We start from the raw sequence: 12338 nt of genomic DNA on the forward strand, positions 1-12338 counted from the left end.
TGTGCCATTTGAGTATGCCTTTAACCTGCTGTTTTCTAATAAAAAGAGAGGAATTATAACCCTCCTGCTTGACCCTGCCTGCCTCTCATAACCACACCTCTCTGCCCACCTCCTGCTATTTGCCATGCCTCTCTCCTGGTTCCAGTTACATCAGAAGTCCCACCTCCAGAGACCGAATAAGGAGTGGCTGATTGGGCTGGCATGTTGACGAATGTGGAGGAGGGGTTTTGCCTCACCTATTCTACCTGTTGGCTTGTAACAAAGAGGATTATTAAATGAAAGATGGCTGAGTGATCACACTTGAGTGCTGTCTAGTTTTTTAAGAACCTTCCACGTGGATTAAGGTAACATAATGGCTTGCCAATTTCCCAACTCCATATTCTAGAAAACCCATTCTTATTGTTGCCACTGGCTGGCAACACTAAATACTAAGCCTCAAGGTCTGATTGCCCTCATGAGCAGATCTTCACATACACTGTGGTGCTATGTCATCTTTGCTCCCCAATTTAACTGTCCAAGAAAAGGTTATAACCTGTAATTGGGCAGTAGAAGGAGAAAGGTGGAATTTGAGAGTCAAATGAAGGGTTGTAAGTAGAGAGAAGAGAAGAAGAAAAGACATGAAGGAGAAGAAGTCTACCACAAGAGGAGATGTACCATGAGCATGTGGCCAGGAAAAACAGCGAGTGAAAATAACATATGGCTGGGAGATAGATACAGCTGGGAGATAACTTAGAAAAGCTCCAAACCTGCTCATTCTAGGCTCTCAACTTGTAAATAAAATACCTGGATTGTATGTTTTTTATACAGGCTAGCTAGAATTATCAATTCATTTCATATTTGGTTCCCCAAAATGGGTGGGGCTTAGAATCAAACTAACCTGAGACAAATTTCTGGGTGGTGGCACAGCACTCCCCAAAAAGGTACATCTAGGATAGACTAGGACAGTGCTCTAAGGCTGCAGCTGGGTAGAAATCAAATGCTGCTTGAACTCTTGGACAGTATATGGTTCTAAGAAGTCAGAGACAACATTATCGACAGCTAACTGAGAGGCTCTCTCCCCACCACACATGCCCCAAACTGCAAACTGCAGCAAGTGGTAGAAGCACCCATGCTCTGGCTGGGCCATACCATAGTACCAGTGCTGCAAGACAGTGACAGCTCTTTACATCTGGCAGATAGACTAAATGCCCTGCAGCCTGAACTGTATAAAACACAGCCTCCACAGCTGAGGATTGATAGGTTAAAAATGGCAGCTGGTTTTCCAATGCTTCCTCAGAGACATAGTGAGACAGACTCCTCCTGAATTCACTTTCCCGCACTCCTTTTCTCTCTCACTTGCTTTCCTGTATCCTATACATAAGCAAGACAAGAGACAACAAGACACTGAAAAGAAAAATTAAATTTGAGGCCTGTGCTGGCTAATAAAAATTTTTTTTAAATAGGCCTGAACAAAAGCAAGCAAGCTGTTAGACATCCCGGGAACTAGCAGGCCAAGAAGAGATAAACCATAAAAATAAAAAAAAAAACATGCAAGGACATGTCTGGGCAAATGATTCAACTGAGTAATGGGCCATCTAGTCCTCTTAGATATGGTTTGAAGTCAGCCAGATGCTCTGTTGACTCAGATTAGCACCACCCTTAGGAATTCCTGCTCTAATCTGTACGTACTACAGTTGATATTTAAGTTAGCCAATCATGTATAACTATGCTGATTCCTTTGTTCCCTCAGACCTTTTTCCTATATAAATCCCTAACCCCTGAACCTTGTCATCGATTCCTCTGTCTCTTGTGTGAGATCTGTGTCAGCCTGGAGCTCCAGTATTAAACTGCCTCATGTGGTTACATCAAGACGGTCTCTCTTGATTCCTTGGGTCCACGTCCTCCCGAGATTTGAGTGGGGGGTCTCCTCACAGTGGTCTTTCAACACCACTGTCTCACCACACCACAGGTCATCTGGAATGAGAACACGTGTTGCTGGCCACAGTCTGCTCCCATGTCTGCAGCCAGCTGTGCTGGAGGTAGGGAATTTGGCTTACACCATCTAGGGAGATAAAGGTACAGGAAACTCCACATCAAATAATAGGCATTCAAAGTTCATAATTTTGGAAAGAAAGACATAGAATGATGGTCAAATATCATAACAGCATTTTGATTTATGTATTACTATTTTGTGTGGTTTAAAAGATATAGAGGAAATTGACACATTGCTTATTATAATTATTTCATTGTTAAGTTTCACTCCTATTCTAATAAGCATTTTAGTTTGTGATGTCTTTTAAAAAAATAGGACCCTAGGAAAGAATATTCATTATAAGCCTTAGATAATGAATTAACATTTTATATAAACCTGAATGAAAACAATGATGAATCAGTAGAGGGGAGGATATAGAAAATTACAAATCAAAATATGGAAACTTTTCAGATGTCTGAGAGACAGGAAAAAAGAAATGCTGAGAATAAGAAACATTCAAGCAGAAAATGCAGAAAATTATAAATCAGGGTATGGATACTGCTCAGATGTCTGAAAGACAGGAAAATGGAGGGCATAAAATTTGGAGACAATGTTTAGAGATGACCCTATTAAAATTAATACATCAAAATAAAGTAGGTGCTAAATATCAGATCTACAATATATGGAAAAATAGAATTATGGATCAAAAATTTAAGGCAGATAATAGAAGAGCTTAGAGAACAGAATGAACAACATAAAGAAAAGAATTAAAACTTGGCATCAAGGCTTAGAGGAAATAGAAGAAAGGTATAGAATCTTATGGGTCATAAAAAGCAATAGATAGAGAAAAATGAAATTTGGAAACAGGGCATAGAGGAGGTATTAGAACAAAAGGTTGCGGACCAGAGCTTTATAGACTGAACAACACACACATACATACACAGAGAGAGGGGAGGGAGGGAGGGAGGGAGAAAGAGAGAGAGAGAAAAAGAGAGAGAGAGAGAGAGAGAGAGAGAGAGAGAGAGAGAGAGAGAGAGAGAGAGAGAGAGAGAGAGAGAGAGAGAGAAAGAGAGAGAGAGAGGAATCAAGGCTTAAAGGAGGTATTACAATAAAAAGTGCAGAGATTTATAGACTGAACAACACACACACACACAGAGGGGGGAAGGGAGGGAAGGAGACATACACTGAGAGAGAGGGAGGGGAGATGGAGAGAGGGAGGGAGGGAGGGAGACATACAGAGAGAGAGAGACAGAGAGAGAGACAGAGAGAGAGGGAGACAGAAAGAGAGAGGGAGACATACAGAGAGAAGGGAGAGAGACATACAGAGAGAGAGAGAGAGGGAGGGAGGGAGCGAGGGGGAGAGAGAGACGTACACACACACACATAGAGAGAGAGAGAAAGAGAGAGAGACACAGAGAGACAGAGAGAGAGAGAGGGAGAGAGAGAGAGTCAGAGCTTAGAGGAGGTATTAGAACAAAAGGTTTAGCATTTTATAAATCAGACTGATCAACAGAGAGAACTGAAATTTTGTGATAGAGCTTAGAGGTGAACTTACTAAACTTTTATTTTTCTTTTTATAGGGATCCAGGACTGTCCACTCAAAGGATGTCGAACAAGGATTGAGATCCCTCTACACCCAAATTCCATCTCCACTACTCCTAGCCCCTATCTCTGTTTTCTATGCCGAAACACAGGTGCATGTCTCCAAGAGGTCTCCACATACGGAGGTTGCAGATGCTGGAGCTGCAGAATGGAATCCAATGTGCCAATAATGATGGCACCATGTTCTCCAACCTTAACATTCATTTTCAGCTCTCCATCAGCAATCCATGGGATGAATGTTGGCGGACCAGGGTCATGGGTAAACTTTACCCATGCTAATATTATCCAACAGGAAAAAAAATCAGTCTCAAAAGGAGCTGCAGGTACCCTCTGCTGGTTATAATAAATATAATATTCAGCTGATCTTCCCTTAACAACCCATCCCAATTCCTCCCAATGCTTTTTCTGTGCTTCTCTCTCCAGACCATTATTAACAACTGTTCCCATTAACATTTCCCTTTACACCTCCTTGGAACCTTACCTATGAAGAAAGCACAGGGCATTCCTTTCATTGTTAGAGCTTTGTGTGGTTTAGGTATAAGTGTAATTGTGGCTTCATAGAATGAATTGGGTAGAGTACTTTCTGTTTCTATTTTGTGGAATAGTTTGAGGAGTATTGGTATTAAGTCTTCTTTGAAGGTTTGATAAAACTCTGCACTAAACCCATCTGGTCCTGGGCTTTTTTTTGGTTGTGAGACTATTAATAACTGCTTCTATTTCATTAGAGGCTATGGGACTCTTTAGATCATTTATCTGATTTTAATTTAACTTTGGTACTTGATATCTGTCTAGAAAACTGTCCATTGCATCCAGGTTTTCCAGTTTTGTTGAGTAAAGGCTTTTGTAGTAGGATCTCATGATATTTTGGATTTCCTCAGTTTCTGTTGTTATGTCTCCTTTTTCATTTCTGATCTTGTTAATTAAGAATCTGTCTCCATATGCCAGGGCCAGAAAGTGGGAGAGGGCGGGGTGGCAGGCATGGGGAGGGGGGAGGCAACAGGGGTTTGTTTTTGTTTGTTTTTTTTGTTTTTTGGAGGGGAAACTGGGAAAGGAGAAATTCGCATGTAAATAAAGAAAATATCTAAAAAAAAAAAAAAAAAGAATCTGTCTCCATGCCCTCTAGTTAGTCTGGCTAAGGGTTTATCTATTTTGTTGATTTTCTCAAAGAATCAGCTCCTGGTTTACTTGATTCTTTGTATAGTTCTTTTTGTTTCCATGTGGTTGATTTCCTCCTTGAGTTTGATTATTTCCTGCCATTGCCTCCTCTTGGGTGAATTTGCTTCTTTTTGTTCTAGAACTTTCAGATGTGTTGTCAAATTGCTGGTATATGCTCTCTCCAGTTTCTTTTTGGAGGCACTTAGAGCTATGAGTTTTCCTCTTATGACTGCTTTCATTGTGTCCCATAAGTTTGGGTATTTTGAGTCTTCATTGTTATTAAACTCTAGAAAGTCTTTAATTTCTTTCTTTCTTTCTTCCTTGACCAAGTTATCATTGAGTAGAGTGTTGCTAAGTTTCCACATGTATGTGTGCATTCTATTGTTTATGCTGTTATTGAGGAACAGCCTTAGTCCATGGAGATCTGATAGGATGCAAGAAATATTTCAATCTTCTTGTATCTGTTGAGGCCTGTTTTGTGACCAATTATATGTTCAGTTTTGGAGAAGGTACCATGAGGTGCTGAGAAGAAGGTATATCCTTTTGTTTTAGGATAAAAGTTTTGTAGATATCTGTTAAATCCATTTGTTTCATAGCTCCTGTTAGTCTCACTGTGTCTCAGTTTAGTTTCTGTTTCCATGATCTGTCCATTTGCAAAGAGTGGGGTGTTGCAATCTCCCACTATTATTGTGTGTGGTGCAATGTGTGCTTTGAGCTTTAGTAAAGTTTCTTTTATGAATGTAGATGCCCTTGCATTTGGAGTATAGAGGTTCAGAATTGAAAGTCCCTCTCCGTAGATCATACCTTTGATGAGTATGGAGTGTCCCTCCTTATCTTTTTTGACCACTTTAGGTTGAAAGTCGATTTTATTTGATATTAGAATGGCTACTCCAGCTTGTTTCTTGGGACCATTTGCTTGGAAAATTGTTTTCCACACTTTCATTCTGAGGTAGTGTCTGTTTTTGTCACTAAAGTGGGCTTCCTGTATGCAACAAAATGTTGGGTCCGGTTTACATACTCAGTCTGATAGTGTATGCCTTTTTATTGGGGAATTGAGTCCATTCATATTAATACATATTAAGGAAAAGCAATTGTTGCTTCCTGTAATTTTTGTTGTTAGAGTTGGAATCCTGTTCATGTGGCTATCTTCTTTTAGTTTTGTTCAAAGTTTACTTTCTTGCTTTTTCTAGGATGTACTTTCCCTCCTTGTGATGGAGTTTTCCATTTGTTATCCTTTGTAGGGCTGGATTTGTGGAAAGATATTGTGCAAATTTTGTTTTGTCATAAAATATCTTGTTTTCTCCATCTATGGTAGTTGAGAGTCTTGCTGGGTATAGTAGCCTGGACTGACATTTTTGTTCTCTTAATGTTTGTATGACATAAGCCCAGGATCTTCCGGCTTTCATAGTCTCTGGTGAGAAGTCTGTTGTAATTCTGATAGGTCTGTCTTTATATGTTACTTGATATTTTTTCCTTCACTGCTTTTAGTATTCTTTCTTTATTTTGTGCATTTGGTCTTTTGACTATTATGTGGCGGGAGGAATTTCTTTTCTGGTCGAGTCTATTTGTAGTTTTGTAGGCTTCTTGGATGTTCATGAACATTTTTTTTTTATGTTAGGGAAGTTTTCTTCTATATTTTTGCTGAAGATATTTAGTGGCCCTTTAAGTTGAAAGTCTTCACTCTCTTCCATACCTATTATCCTTAGGTTTGGTCTTCTCATTGTGTCCTGGATTTTCTGGATGTTTTGGGTTAGGAGCTTTTTGCTTTTTGCATTTTCTTTGACTGTTGTGTCAATGTTTTCTATGGTGTCTTCTGCCCCTGAGATTCTCTCTCCTATCTCTTGTATTCTGTTGGTGATGCTTGCATCTATGGCTCCTGATTTCTTTCCTAGGTTTTCTGTCTCCAGAGTTGTCTCTCTTTGTGATTTCTTAATTGTTTCAACTTCCAGTTTTAGGTCCTGGATGGTTTTGTTCAGTTCCTTTACTTATTTGGTTGTGTTTTCCTGAAAAATTTTAAGGGATTTTTTGTAGGGCTGTGGTCTTTTCAGGCAACCTAGGCTCAGTCACGTAATAGGTCTGCACCCTGGTGACCCATCTAGCATTATCTATGCCTGCCAGGGACAGAAGGTGTTCGACCAAAATTCCCAAGTTCTTGGCTACCATTTCATTTCCAACCTCTCACAGCTGCTCAAACAGGAGATGTGTGTTCTGTCAGGTAGGCAATGCTCCAAGCTCACAGCATTCTAGCTGGCCCCTACCCCTAGTCATCTGACCACAGCCAGTCATGCCATGCCCCATAGGCAGATAGACATGCCTCACACAATATAAGGGGTGGTTTGCCTCCTCCTTTCTTTCTCTCTTTATTTCTTGCCCTCTTGCCTTTTGCCTTTTCCCTCTCTCTTGCTTTCTGTTCTCTCTCTTGCCTTCTTGCTCTCTTGCTTCCCTTTTTTCCTTTCTCTCTCCTTCTCCTCTCCTCTCCTTTCTTTCTATTTTCTCTTTCCTATAATAAAATATCTCACTTATGCAGTCTCCTTTTAACTAACTAACACGTCATGCAGCTCCAGGCCTCAGCAGCAGAGAGCTCAAGACAGCAGCAGAGAGACACAGGCCCACAATTTTTGTGTTTCTTCTTTAAGGGGTTCTACTTGTTTACTCGTGTTCTCTTGTAATTCTTTAAGGGGTTTTTGTGTTTGCTCTTTAAGGGCTTGTACCTGTTTACCTGTATTCTACTGTATTTCTTTAAGGGAGTTATTTATGTGCTTCTTAAATTCCTCTATCACCATCATGAGATATGATTTTAGATGAAAATCTTGCTTTTGTGTTGTGTTGGGGTACCCAGGACTTGCTGTGGTGGCAGTACTGGGTTCTGATGATGCCAAGTAGTCTTTCTGTTGGTAAGATTTTTACATTTGCCTTTCACCATCTGTTAATCTCTGGTGTTAGATGTTCTTGCTGTCTCTGGCTGGAGCTTGTTCCTCCTGTGGATCTGTAAGCCTGTGTCAGCACTCCTGGGCAATCAGCTTTCCTCTGGAAAGACCCTCAAGGAGAGAGTTGTGGATCAGTTGTCCCTCCTAGCTATAGAGAGAGGTAGGAAGGATCCTATTCCATCTGCTCTGCCACTTTTATGGCCTGTGCAGTGGAAGGATTAAGAGACCAAAAGTTGACAGAGACTCCAGAGGAAGACCAACAGGGTCAACTGACCCTGGAACTGAGCCACCTACCAAAGAGTGGCCATGAATTGGACATAGACTTCTCACATATATGTAGCAGATGCACAGCTTGGTCTTCCTGTGGTCCCCTCTACAACTGGAGCAGGGGCTGTCCTGCTTTGGATTCTGTACCTCATCTGGGCCATCTTGCCTGTCCTCAGTAAGAGAGGATGTGCCTAGTACTGCAGTGACTGATGTGTCGTGGATGGGTGTCCATATCCTGATTGGGCTCTTGGTTCTCAGAGGAGAAGGAACAGGATGATTGGAGCAAGAGTTGTGAGGAGGCCCCTGAGGGTAGAGTGGGTCTGATATTGGTATGTAAAATTAATAAATAAAATAATTAATTAAAAAAGGAACATCAAAGTTCCTGGTGTTTGATGTTTCGTGTTTATAAATGTTGCCCTGATCTTTAACTTTCTATTTAGTTTTTAAAGTTACATAGCAATAAACCCTTTATAACAAATGTCTTATGTGCCCTTCCCCCAGCTTTGAGCAGGCTACATAGACCTTAAGTGTTTGCCACAGTTGAACCTTAATGGCCTAGGTGGAGTCTTCTACCTTGCTGCACCTGCAATTTCCTACAGGTGTAGGGAGCTGAGATTGCTTTGCCACATAATCCAGCTGAAACAATGCAACATAATCCAGCTGAAATAAAGGATGGAGTCTGTGGGCTCTCCTTATATAAATACAGTGTTGAATATTAAACTTTGAGCCTTGATCAGAAACTTTGTCTTGGCTTCATCCTTCTCTTACACCCAGTTCCTTTTTCATTTCCAGCCCCCCCTTCAGGTAACCAAATTCATCCTCAGCTGTTGGATGGCTATAATCTTATATAAATTTAAAATATTCCATAGCTTCATAAATTTAAATATTTGTAAAAGTGGACCGTTAAAATTATCCAGTATTTTTATTTAAAGACTTAAAAAAAAACATTCCAAGGTTTCCTTTTAAAGAAGTTCAAAGTTTCCCAACTATGAGCTTCTGCAATATTAAAAGTAAAGTACCTTTTTTTTTTTCAAGAGGGAAGAACCAGGGCACAATCATAATCTGGCCAAGACAAAACCAAGCTCTAGCAGTGCAAACAATGTAATGCTCCATATTTGGGATTCATTTATAAACGTTTGGGACTCAGGTTACTGCTCTGGCTCCACCCTTGGCAGCACACATAACTTGCCTTCTAGACTCTAGCCTGCTCCAATGATCTCTTGATGTGTTTAAAACCAGTATTTCCTGGGTGAATCTTATATTGCCACACTTAATTTCTTGCAATGTATGTTCCTGTATATGAATGTATGGTGTGCTTTAGTATCTTATTTAAAAAGCTTTTAAGTCTGTACTGGTTGGTTTTGTGTGTCAACTTGACAGAGGCTGGAGTTATCACAGAGAAAGGCACTTCAGTTGAGGAAATGTCTCCCATGAGATTCAGCTGTAAGACATTTTCTCAATTAGTGATCAAGGTGGAGGGACCATTGTGGGTAGTACCATCCCTGGGCTGGTAGTCTTGGGTTCTAGAAGAGAACAAGCTGAGCAAGCCAGGGGAAGCAAGTCAGTAAGAAAGATCCATCTCCCCCATGGCCTGTGCATCAGCTCCTGATTCCTGACCTGTTTGTGTTCTGGTCCTGACTTCCTTTAGTGATGAACAGCAATGTGAAAAGGTAAGCTGAATAAACCCTTTCCTCTCCGACCTGCTTCTTGGTCATCATGTTTGTGCAGGAATAGATGCCCTGACTAAGACAAAATTCTGTTCTTATGGGGTCCACTTAGATCTATAAAACTCAAACACCATGTCGATGCAGATGACAAAAATTCATTGTAAGCAAGCTACTACTGATTAGTAAGTGCATACCAACATTTCACAAATCATAGGCACATTATTTTGTTTATTTCTTATATTTTTGGTTGTGAGCCTAGCCTTTAACGGCTGAGCCATCTCTCCAGCCCTATTTTGTTTATTTCTAATAGCTTAACGTTGATATCTTTTTGAGTAAATAGTCTTCCAGAGTAAATATCCACCCCAGTAAGACAAGCCTTTGCTAAGACAAAACTATCTGAAGAAACAGAATAAAGGAGAGACAAGGAAAAAGGGACAATTAGCCAAAATGGAACACAAGCCTGTTTGAGATCAGCAGGAGTCTTTTTTTTTCTTTTTAAAAATTCACTTTACATGCCAACTGTAGCCCTCTTCTCCTCCCAGTGCTACCCTTACAAACTCCTCCCTCCATTGCCCCTGCCCTTCTTCTCAGAGAAGGGGAGCCTTCTCCCTTGGGTACCACTCCACCCTGGGGCATCTAGTCCCAGCAGGACTAGGCATATTCTTTCATACTGAGGCCCAACCAGGCAGACCAGGTAGCATATAAAGGATGCATTTACCTCTATGCAAGCACTGTGCAATTTTCAAAGCAGATTCAAAGCACCCAAAATTCCAGGGGCTTCTGAAATTATTTCCCATGGATTCTGAGGATTGGCTATATATTTGATCCACATCCTAAACTGTGGATGCCTTTGTGTTTCTGTTTACTATATTGATGTCTTTGTTTTCCTTTGGAGACAGTCTCATTTTAAATCCTGCCTCATTCTTATACACATGTGTATCCCAGGATCACAGGCATGTCTCACCATGCTGGCACCTGTTTACTGAGACTCAGGAGAAGGAGACGCACAGGTGACCTACAAAACTGCAACTGTCATGGGAGAAACAACTAGTCTTACACCCTATGGGACTTGGACAGTCAGTAAATCCTTGTTCCCTGTCAAAACCAAGCACTGACAAAAAGCTCCCCAGTGTCACCTAGAGTCCAGCCAGAGGCAACATTTTGGAGTAGGGGCTTCCTGGTGCTCTCTGTGAAGACCCTGTAACTCCCTCATCCAGTGCCTGCCTGACTCCCACAGTGTCTCTCTTGGGACCATGTGCATGGAGAGAATCCCAAGAGTCTACACTGAGGCTGGCATCCTCATGCGGAGTTATCCCACACACATTCTTCTCTGTGGAGGTAGAGAGTGGTGAAGGGTTCTGACAGACTACTGTTTATTTACCCAGTGTGTGTCCTTCAGTAAGTGCTTAAACCCCAATATGGAGACACAATACAGCAGGAGAGAGAACAGGTATAATCCAACGCTGACGGTCTACCGTATCAAGTAGGGTGTCATACCCAACAGCCAGAGGCCATTGAGAGTCACTTACTGCTTACATGAAACTGCTCGTGTGCTCTTCCAACTGTGTAGTTTATGTTTAAAATTTCTAGTGTGTACATTCTTGCATCTTCCTCAGTGACATCTTGGAGCAGTAGGGATCCGCTGGCTTACACCATCCCTCTTCCTCTGTATGCATCACCCCAGGTGGTGATACTCCTGACTCTGTGGTAGTCTACAATTTTAAAGGTCGGGACCATATACATCGAGCTGTACCAGGAGAAGGATATCAGCTCTTCTGGCAGATTATGAATGAGGCGAAGAATACTTTCCCCTTCAGCAGCATACCTTGGCATGGGTTTGACACTGAATTTGGCAGAAGTCAGAGAGTTACAGCACTGAAAAACAAGACCAGGAGGGAAAAAGAGAAAAAGCCATCACATGTAGCTCACTGTTCTTCGTGCAAATCTAGTGGCCTCCATCCTGAGCAGATGGAGTATCAACTTAGCTTAGAGAGGCAGGTAAGGGTGTATTTATCCCACTTAGAAGAGGGTGAGCAACACGATCTCCTACATTCCTTCAGAGCCCCTGAAAATTGTGTCTTCTGCATGGAGGTGCCCCTTGGATGTGTACATGGCTTTTTTCTTGCTGCACAGTCAGATACTACACAGACATACGCATACTGGGGTTTGAGGTTAAGACTCTTCTGAATTCTACAGGTCCTGGATTTTCACTTTCTGTTTGTTTTTGTTTGTTTTGTTTTCTTAGTTTCTCTTGTGTCTCTAGATAATTCCCGACTTCACCTTTTAGGTGTTCTTGGTGCTCTTCCTGGTAGCCCACAGGAGTGAGGTTGTGTAAGGGCTGGGAGCAATCTGATATTCAGGGCAGGCTAAGATCTTGGAAGAGGCTGTAGTATTAGCTTGGATGGTTTATATCAACTTGACACAATGTAGAGTCCTTTTGAAAGACAAGGCTTCAGTTGAAAATACATTGGCCCATGGGCAAGCTGGTAGTATATTTTTTAAATTGCAGATTAATATGGGTAGGCTCTGTATGACTATAAACAGTTCCATCTCTGGGATAGGGGCCCTAGGTGATATAAGAGGGCAGGTTGAACAAGCCATGATAAGCAAGCCTGTAAACAGTACTCTTCCATGGTCTCTGCACCAGTTCCTGGATTTTATTTATGATAATCTCAATTTAGAGTTAATAAATATCACAATTTGACATGGACAGCAAAAAATAAAAAATAAAAAAAATAAAAGAAAGAAAAAAGAAAAAGAAAAAGAAAA

The 12338-nt window shown here is 41.1% G+C and overlaps 1 pseudogene; it reads right to left on the reverse strand.

The window, feature by feature from the left end:
* Nucleotides 1-949: 949 nt before the first annotated feature.
* Nucleotides 950-12338, reverse strand: part of LOC116100287 — a 15684-nt pseudogene continuing 4295 nt past the window's right edge.

The sequence above is a fragment of the Mastomys coucha genome, unplaced genomic scaffold (assembly GCF_008632895.1).
Source record: "Mastomys coucha isolate ucsf_1 unplaced genomic scaffold, UCSF_Mcou_1 pScaffold21, whole genome shotgun sequence".
Classification (NCBI taxonomy): Eukaryota; Metazoa; Chordata; class Mammalia; order Rodentia; family Muridae; genus Mastomys; species Mastomys coucha.